This window comes from Colius striatus, unplaced genomic scaffold (genome assembly GCF_028858725.1).
Source record: "Colius striatus isolate bColStr4 unplaced genomic scaffold, bColStr4.1.hap1 scaffold_106, whole genome shotgun sequence".
Classification (NCBI taxonomy): Eukaryota; Metazoa; Chordata; class Aves; order Coliiformes; family Coliidae; genus Colius; species Colius striatus.
In genome coordinates this window covers 30,183-40,000 of record NW_026908400.1, presented here as the reverse complement: position 1 = coordinate 40,000, position 9,818 = coordinate 30,183, and positions in this window count along the sequence as shown.

Genomic DNA, 9,818 nt, shown 5'->3' with positions numbered 1-9,818 from the left:
GGGGAGAGTGAAGACGGCAGACGCGGGGCTCTGCGTGCGAGCGAGAACAAAGGCAATGTCTGCAAGAGGTGCTCCAGCAGCCTGAACACCGGCACCAGCCGGCCCGCCGCGGAGACTCTCCGACATGCCCAGAGAACGCCTCAGAGGGCGCTGCCTGTAGGTCTGGATCAGTAGGAAGGGGGGAGCGGGAGGCGCCGCCATCCACCCGCCCCCAAGACAACGGTTCCCTTTAAGCGAGGGTCGACAAGGCCAGAGGAGAAGCCGCGGCAAGGCTTGACTCCTGCCATCGAGGGTCTTTTTAAGCGTTCGAGAGCACCGGCAACCACCGGGCTTTTACCTGGCCCCACGGGGAACCACTTACCCCGGAGGAAGGAAACGGAAAAAAATAGACCGACACAAAAAACCCGTATCTCACGCGAGGTGCAAGCCTCTGGAGAGTCTCGACACCCTCCAGGGCCCCTGCGCGTTGAGCTGCCAGCCCACTGGGACCACTCAAAAAACGCTTTCGGGATTCCCCCTCTAAAAAAAGCACGGGGGGGGCTCCAAGCTTAAGGCCGGAGGAAAAAAAAAAAGGACGAGGTGCCGCTCCCTCGACCGTGACGGTGCAAGACCTCCTTTTTCACACCAAGCCCTCCAACATCAACCAGGGAGACCAGAGCAAGCCAGACACCACGGGCCGCCCACGCATGGCCAAACCCCCGGGAAGAAGGCAAGGTGGCACCGCTGACACCTCGCCCGTTGGTCATCGGGCTCTCGCGGCATGGGAGGCCAGAGAAAGCCGAAGCAGGCTCGAGACTCTACGGCCGCCTGCACGACTCAAGCTCACCGCCAATGACAGCGGGCAGCTGCACCGGCTCTGCCCCCCGACGTGCAGGGGGGGACAGGGCTCCAGCTTAAGGCCGGAAAGAAAAACGCGTTCTAGGGGGGGAGAGCCAGCAAAAGCCACGGGAGCAGGCTCGAGACTCTCAACCCCCGGAGTTCATCTGCATTGGACTGGCCAACCGCCGGGAGCGGCAGCCCCTGTGTGTGTTACTCTTGCCCGCTTCGCAGGCGTCCCCAGCTTAAGGCCGGGGGTGGGGGTGAAAAGAAGGATGAGGCGACGCCACCTCACCGCCAACATTCCATTCCCTCTTGGATCAGACCCTCAAAGGAGCTGGCGGCAGCCACGGGAGGCTGGACACCATCGGGGGGGGGCAAATTCTCGTCCTGGTTCACCTTTTTGCCCAAAATCAGCGGGGTCATCCCAAGGGACCCAACGGAGGAGAAGGGAGAGAGAAAAGCCACTGGGCAGGCTAGTCTCCCCCCCACAGCGTTCGAGTGCCTGGCGACCGCCACCAAGCATCAAGCTCTGCCCGGGGTGAACTCGGCTTCAAGCCAAACCCTCAACACCGGTGCCAGGCATGCAACGGACAGCGGTTGCGACCGTTCTCCAACTTTCCCCGGGTCTCTCGACTGTGCTGGGGTGGGGGTTTGGCATACCAGCGCGAGAGAGCAACCGTGCCGAGCAAGCAGGCAATTTGAGCCACCACCGGGACAAGAGCCACCTCAACGGCCGACCAGCGCCCCACTTAACACCGGCCGCGCCGCGGGCATTGCAGCCGCTCACGAGCTGAGCTGCAAGCGCGAGTCACCGCTCGCCCCTATAGTATGTAAAACTAAGTCCACGCCCGGTTTCGCTTTCAAGAGAGCGACTATGGACTTTACCGGGGTGGCGCTGTACTGCTGCCGCTTTCTACGATGACGCAACTGGAGGCACCGCGAAACAGCGACCCCTTCGAAAACACCAAGGCAGCCGCAGGGAGCACAGGTCTACCCCGAAGGTCCGTAAGGCTCGTCATGCCAGTGCCGGGTAGACCGCGAAACGATGCAGAGCAGGGTGGACCTGGCGGAGCAAATAAATAGACCCGGCGGCATCTCGGAGCCGGGAAGGCACGGCGGCTCCGCCAGAGCGAGGAGGAAACCGGGTGGCGCTGCGGAGCAGGGTAGACCTGGCAAACAACGCGGGAGACCGGGTGGCGCTGCGGAGACGGGTAGACCTGACCAACAGCGACGGAGACCGCAAGACCGGGTGGCGCTGCGGAGACGGGTAGACCTGGCTACACCGCAGGAGCGGGAACGGGTGACCGGGTGGCGCTACGGAACCCGGTAGACCTGGCTAACACCGCCGGAGCCCAGGAGGCCGGGTGGCGCTGCAGAGCCGGGTAGGCCTGGCGACACCGCCGGAGCCGTAAAGGGAGAACGGGTGGTAGCGCTCCGGAGAAGGGGAGGCCTGGTGGTACCGCCGAACCGGAAAAGAGAAAATGGGTGGTGCTGCGCATACGGGAAGAGCTGGCCAACACCGCCAGAGCTCGGGAGACGGTGGCGCTGCGGAGCCGGGTAGGCCTGGCGGCACCGCCGGAGCCGGGGAGACCAGGTGGTTCTGCGGAGCGGGGTAGACCGGGCCAACACCGCCAGAGCCGGAGAGGCCGGGTGGAGCTGCAGAGCCGAGTGGGCCTGGCGGCACCGCCGGAGCGGGGAAGGAGGACCGGGTGGTTCTGCGGAGCCGGGTAGACCGGGCTAACACCACCGGAGCCCGGGAGGCCGGGTGGCGCTGCGGAGCCGGGAAGGCCTGGCGGCACCGCCGGAGCCGTGAAGGGAGACCAGGTGGTTCTGCGGAGCGGGGTAGACCGGGCCAACACCGCCAGAGCCGGAGAGGCCGGGTGGCGCTGCGGAGCCGGGTAGGCCTGGCGGCACCGCCGGAGCGGGGAATGGGGACCGGGAGGTTCTGCGGAGCCGGGTAGACCGGGCAAACACCGCCGGAGCCGGAGGGGCAGGGTGGCGCTGCGGAGCCGGGAAGGCCTGGCGGCACCGCCGGAGCCGTGAAGGGAGACCAGGTGGTTCTGCGGAGCGGGGTAGACCGGGCCAACACCGCCAGAGCCGGAGAGGCCGGGTGGCGCTGCGGAGCCGGGTAGGCCTGGCGGCACCGCCGGAGCGGGGAATGGGGACCGGGAGGTTCTGCGGAGCCGGGTAGACCGGGCAAACACCGCCGGAGCCGGAGGGGCAGGGTGGCGCTGCGGAGCCGGGAAGGCCTGGCGGCACCGCCGGAGCGGGGAATGGGGACCGGGAGGTTCTGCGGAGCCGGGTAGACCGGGCAAACACCGCCGGAGCCGGAGGGGCAGGGTGGCGCTGCGGAGCCGGGAAGGCCTGGCGGCACCGCCGGAGCGGGGAATGGGGACCGGGAGGTTCTGCGGAGCCGGGTAGACCGGGCAAACACCGCCGGAGCCGGAGGGGCAGGGTGGCGCTGCGGAGCCGGGAAGGCCTGGCGGCACCGCCGGAGCCGTGAAGGGAGACCAGGTGGTTCTGCGGAGCGGGGTAGACCGGGCCAACACCGCCAGAGCCGGAGAGGCCGGGTGGCGCTGCGGAGCCGGGTAGGCCTGGCGGCACCGCCGGAGCGGGGAATGGGGACCGGGAGGTTCTGCGGAGCCGGGTAGACCGGGCAAACACCGCCGGAGCCGGAGGGGCAGGGTGGCGCTGCGGAGCCGGGAAGGCCTGGCGGCACCGCCGGAGCGGGGAATGGGGACCGGGAGGTTCTGCGGAGCAGGGTAGACCGGGCAAACACCGCCGGAGCCGGAGGGGCAGGGTGGCGCTGCGGAGCCGGGAAGGCCTGGCGGCACCGCCGGAGCAGGGAAGGGGGACCGGGTGGTTCTGCGGAGCCGGGTAGACCGGGCTAACACCGCCGGAGCCCGGGAGGCCGGGTGGCGCTGCGGAGCCGGGTACGCCCGGCGGCACCGCCGGAGCGGGGAAGGGGGACCGGGTGGTTCATCGGAGCCGGGTAGACCGTGCAAACACCGCCAGAGCCGGAGAGGCCGGGTGGCGCCGCGGAGCCGGGTAGGCCTGGCAAACACCGCCGGAGCGGGGAAAGGGAGATCGGGTGGTTCTGCGGAGCCGGGTAGACCGGGCAAACACCGCCGGAGCCCGGGAGACCGGGTGGCGCTGCGGAGCACGGTAGGCCTGGCGAACACCGCCAGAGCCCGGGAGGCCGGGTGGCGTTGCGGAGCCAGGTAGACCTGGCTACAATGCCGGAGCCCGGGAGACCGGGTGGCGCTGCGGAGCCGGGTAGACCTGGCGACACTTTCGCAGCCGTGGACACCTGGTGGCACCCGCTGTAGCTGGTTGTGCGTAAAACCAACCTTTCCACGCACCTTTTCACCCCGTACCCCAACTTTTTCGAGAGTTAGGAGTCTCTGCTTCCGGATGGGGTGCCCCACTGCCAAGTCCGCGCCTCGAGGGTTTATTTTTCCTTTTCTTTTCTTCCTTCTCCTCCCCCTACTCCTTCTCCTCCCCCCCCCCCCAAACTTTTTACCGTTGTTTTTTTTGGAATTTTATTTTCCGGCTTGAATTTATTTCTTCATTTCCCGGGAATAAAATACGTTGACCAGCTGTAAATGTGTCTGCAGGTGCCAACTCAGACATACATGCTTCCCCCCCCAAACAGACATACACACAGATAAGCGCGCGAGCACCACCCCCCCCGCCCACCCCCCCCCCCCTTCCTCTCTCTCCCGCCCTGAGGAGGTCAGGTGCTTCTCCTCTCCAAGCAGTCTGTCTGGCGCCCCCGAGGAGGGGGGGCGGGGGAAGGCGCAGAGAGGTAGCTGGATCCTCCTTCAGGGAGGAGTGGGCGGCATTTCCCGCCTAGCCAAGGGTCACGGGCTCATTTGTGGCGCCAGCAGCGGCAGGGGAAAGGAGGGGGGTGGTCTGGCACAAGGGAAGGCAACAGGGCGGTCGGCGAGCCGGAGTCTGGTGGAAAGGTAGGCTGAAGAAGAGATGGTTTCCCTTTTGACAAAGATTTCTGTTTAGGTCAGTTGAGAGAGTTTTGGGGGTTTTGGGCTTTTATCCCTTCCCCCCCCACACACACCCCCACCCCCACCCCCACCCCCGGCTCAGCGTTCGTTTGTTTTTCAACTCGTGGCAGCAGGTGGAGTACAAGGGGGGGCGGGCGGCAGGCAGGACTGCAGCAGGGCGAGTGACTGACTGAGAAAGAAACGCGGGAGTCGGGGCAGGAGCACGGGCTTGTGCCCCGGGAGCCCGGGGTCGAGACTGCACGGCGCCAGGACTCCCTTCTGCCGCGCGGCTGGGAAACAGGAAGAGACGCCGCTGGGTCCTAAAGTCTCCCCGCGGCGGTGGCAAAGCCGGCAACGGTGGGCAGGGACAGGAGTGAGGAGACAGAGACGCCGCTGGGTCCTAAAGTCTCCCCGCGGCAGTGGCAAAGCCGGCAACGGTGGGCAGGGACAGGAGTGAGGAGACAGAGACGGCGCTGGGTCCTAAAGTCTCCCCGCTTCAACTTCCCGTAGGGGCGGCTGGGCAAGGAAGCAAGCCACACGGTCCAGGAATCGGGGGGGGGGGGTGGGGGGGTGTGTGTGTTCCTGTGTCACAGTGAACCGTGTGCGAGGCCGACGAGGAGGGGTGGGGCAGAGAAGGGAGGCTGGCGGGCGGGGGGGGGGGTTGAGGCACGGGGTGGGGGGGCGGTGGGGTTTGGGGAGGGGGTGGGCGCGGCGGAGACAGGGAAGGGCAGCCAGGCTCCAATAGGCAGCATGTGTCACAATGAACCTTTTATCGGGGTGACGGTGGAGAGGGATTAATGGCGGCCGGGTTTGCAGCAAGCCACAGGGTGCAGGGCTGGGGCGGGGAGGGGAATAGCCTATATCACAGTGAATAGTATGTGGGGTTGTCGGGGGGATGGGGGGAGGTGCGGTGGAGACAAAGAACGGCGGCTGGGCTCATAGGGGAAACCTGTGTCACAATGGACCTGTTGCCAGGGTGACAGTGGAGATGGGGTAATGGCGGCCGGGCTCGCTGCGGGCCACGGGGTGCGGGCTTTGGGCGGGGGCAACCTGCATCGCAATGTACCTGTTGAGGGCATGAGGGTGGAGACAGGGTAACGGCAGCTAGGATCGCAGCAGGTCACGGGGTGCAGCGTGAGTGGAGGGACGGCCTGCATCACAATGAACGCGTTGTCGGCATGACGGCGGAGACGGGATAACATAAGCCGGGCCCTCAGCGGCCCTCGGGTTGCAGGGTTTCGGCGGGGAACGGCCTGCGTCACAATGAATCCGTTTTCAGGGTGACGACGGAGAGGGGAAACGGATCCCGGGCCCGCAGCAGGCCTGGGTTTGCAGGGTTTGGGCGGCGGCAGCCTGGGTCACAAGGAAGCCGTTGTCGGGGTGGCGGCAGAGAGGGGCAATGGACCCCGGGCCTGCAGCGGGCCTGGGTTTGCAAGGTTTGGTCGGGGGCGACCTGCATCACAAGGAAGCCGTTTTCAGGGTGACGGCGGAGATGGACAACGGACCCACGGCCTGCAGCAGCCGTGCGTTTGCTAAACTTGGGCGGGGGCGGCCTACGTCACAATGAACCCGTTGTCGGGGTGACGGCGGAGAGGGGAAAAAAACCCCGGGCCTGCAGCAGTCCTGCATTTGCAAGGTTTGGGCGGGGACGGCCTGCGTCACAATGAACCCGTTGTCGGGGTGACGGAGGAGAGGGGCAACAAACCCCAGGCCCGCAGCAGTCCTGGGCTTGCAAGGTTTGGGCGGGGGCGGCCTGCATCACAATGAACCCGTTGTTGGGGTGACGGAGGAGAGGGGCAATGGACCGTGGGCCTGCAGCGGAGGGCGGCAGTGGGTGAGGAGTCCGAAAGCCAGGAAGGGACAAGAAAAGGTTTGCAACTGTGTTGATAACGCCACCTTGTTGTCTTGCAGCCCGCGTCATCGGCCGCGTCGATGCGCCCCATGCCTGCGTGTGTCCGTGTGATGCGCTCGTGTCGGCTCCCAGTCGACCCCATTCCCTGGAAAAGAGCAGCGAAGTAGCTCCTCGTCCTCAGGGCCGTTCGGCTAAGTCGGGAGGGTCCTGCACCCAATCAGGTACTGCGATCAGGTACTGCCCAAGGAAGCCGGTGTCGGGGTGACGGAGGAGGGGGGCAACAAACCCCGGGCCCGCAGCAGGCCTGGGTTTGCAAGGTTTTGTCGGGGGGGACCTGCGTGACAATGAACCCGTTGTCGGGGTGACGGTGGAGAGGGGCAACGGACCCCGGGCCCATAGCAGGCCTGGGTTTTCAAGGTTTGGGCAGGGGACGGCCTGCGTCACAGGGAAGTCGTTGTCGGGGTGACGGCGGAGAGGGGAACAAAACCCCGGGCCCGCACCGGGCCTGGGTTTTCAAGGTTTGGTCAGGGGCGGCCTGCGTCACAATGAACCCGTTGTCGGGGTGACAGCGGAGAGGGGCAACGGTCCCCAGGCCCGCAGCAGGCCTGGGTTTTCAAGGTTTGGTCAGGGGCGGCCTGCGTCACAATGAACCCGTTGTCGGGGTGACGGCGGAGAGGGGCAACGGACCCAGGGCCCGCAGCAGGCGTCCGTTTGCAAGGTCTGGGCGGGGGCGACCTGTGTCACAATGAACCCGTTGTCGGGGTGACAGCGGAGAGGGGCAACGGTCCCCAGGCTCGCAGCGGGCCGGGGTTTGCAAGGTTTCGGCGGGGGACGGCCTGCGTCACAATGAACCCGTTGTCGGGGTGACGGCGGAGAGGGGCAACAAACCCCAGGACCGCAGCGGGCCTGGGTTTGAAAGGTTTGGGTGGGGGCGGCCTGCGTCACAATGAACCCATTGTTGGGGTGACGGAGGAGAGGGGCAACGGACCGTGGGCCTGCAGCGGAGGGCGGCAGTGGGTGAGGAGTCCGAAAGCCAGGAAGGGACAAGAAAAGGTTTGCAACTGTGTTGATAACGCCACCTTGTTGTCTTGCAGCCCGTGTCATCAGCCGCGTCGATGCGCCCCATGCATGCGTGTGTCCGTGTGATGCGCTCGTGTCAGCTCCCAGTCGACCCCATTCCCTGGAAAGGAGCAGCGAAGTAGCTCCTCGTCCTCAGGGCCGTTCGGCTAAGTCGGGAGGGTCCTGCACCCAATCAGGTACTGCGATCAGGTACTGCCCAAGGAAGCCGATGTCGGGGTGACGGAGGAGGGGGGCAACAAACCCCAGGCCCGCAGCAGGCCTGGGTTTGCAAGGTTTTGTCGGGGGCGGGCCTGCGTCACAATGAACCCGTTGTCGGGGTGACGGTGGAGACGGGCAAAAGACCCCGGGCCCATAGCAGGCCTGGGTTTGCAAGGTTTGGGCGGGGGACGGCCTGCGTCACAATGAAACCGTTGTCGGGGTGACGGCGGAGAGGGGCAACGGACCCAGGGCCCGCAGCAGGCGTCCGTTTGCAAGGTCTGGGCGGGGGCGACCTGTGTCACAATGAACCCGTTGTCGGGGTGACAGCGGAGAGGGGCAACGGTCCCCAGGCTCGCAGCGGGCCTGGGTTTGCAAGGTTTCGGCGGGGGACGGCCTGCGTCACAATGAACCCGTTGTCGGGGTGACGGCGGAGAGGGGCAACAAACCCCAGGACCGCAGCGGGCCTGGGTTTGAAAGGTTTGGGTGGGGGCGGCCTGCGTCACAATGAACCCGTTGTTGGCGTGACGGAGGAGAGGGGCAACGGACCGTGGGCCTGCAGCGGAGGGCGGCAGTGGGTGAGGAGTCCGAAAGCCAGGAAGGGACAAGAAAAGGTTTGCAACTGTGTTGATAACGCCACCTTGTTGTCTTGCAGCCCGTGTCATCAGCCGCGTCGATGCGCCCCATGCATGCGTGTGTCCGTGTGATGCGCTCGTGTCAGCTCCCAGTCGACCCCATTCCCTGGAAAGGAGCAGCGAAGTAGCTCCTCGTCCTCAGGGCCGTTCGACTAAGTCGGGAGGGTCCTGCACCCAATCAGGTACTGCGATCAGGTACTGCCCAAGGAAGCCGATGTCGGGGTGACGGAGGAGGGGGGCAACAAACCCCAGGCCCGCAGCAGGCCTGGGTTTGCAAGGTTTTGTCGGGGGCGGGCCTGCGTCACAATGAACCCGTTGTCGGGGTGACGGTGGAGACGGGCAAAAGACCCCGGGCCCATAGCAGGCCTGGGTTTGCAAGGTTTGGGCGGGGGGCGGCCTGCGTCACAATGAACCCGTTGTCGGGGTGACGGCGGAGAGGGGCAACGGACCCAGGGCCCGCAGCAGGCCTGGGTTTTCGAGGTTTGGTCAGGGGCGGCCTGCGTCGCAATGAACCCGTTGTCGGGGTGACGGTGGAGAGGGGCAAGAGACCCCGGGCCCATAGCAGGCCTGAGTTTTCAAGGTTTTGGCGGGGGACGGCCTGCGTCACAGGGAAGTCGTTGTCGGGGTGACGGCGGAGAGGGGAACAAAACCCCGGGCCCGCAGCAGGCCTGGGTTTGCAAGGTTTGGTCAGGGGGCGGCCTGCGTCACAGGGAAGTCGTTGTCGGGGTGACGACAGAGAGGGGCAACGGACCCAGGGCCCGCAGCAGGCCTGGGTTTCCAAGGTTTCGGCGGGGGGCGGCCTGCGTCACAATGAACCCGTTGTCGGGGTGACGGCGGAGAGGGGCAACGGACCCAGGGCTCGCAGCAGGCCTGGGTTTTCAAGCTTTGGTCAGGGGCGGCCTGCGTCACAATGAACCCGTTGTCGGGGTGAGGGCGGAGAGGGGCAACGGACCCAGGGCCCGCAGCAGGCCTGGGTTTGCAAGGTTTTGTCGGGGGGGGGCCTGCGTCACAATGAACCCGTTGTCGGGGTGACGGTGGAGACGGGCAAAAGACCCCGGGCCCATAGCAGGCCTGGGTTTGCAAGGTTTGGGCGGGGGACGGCCTGCGTCACAATGAAACCGTTGTCGGGGTGACGGCGGAGAGGGGCAACGGACCCAGGGCCCGCAGCAGGCGTCCGTTTGCAAGGTCTGGGCGGGGGCGACCTGTGTCACAATGAACCCGTTGTCGGGGTGACAG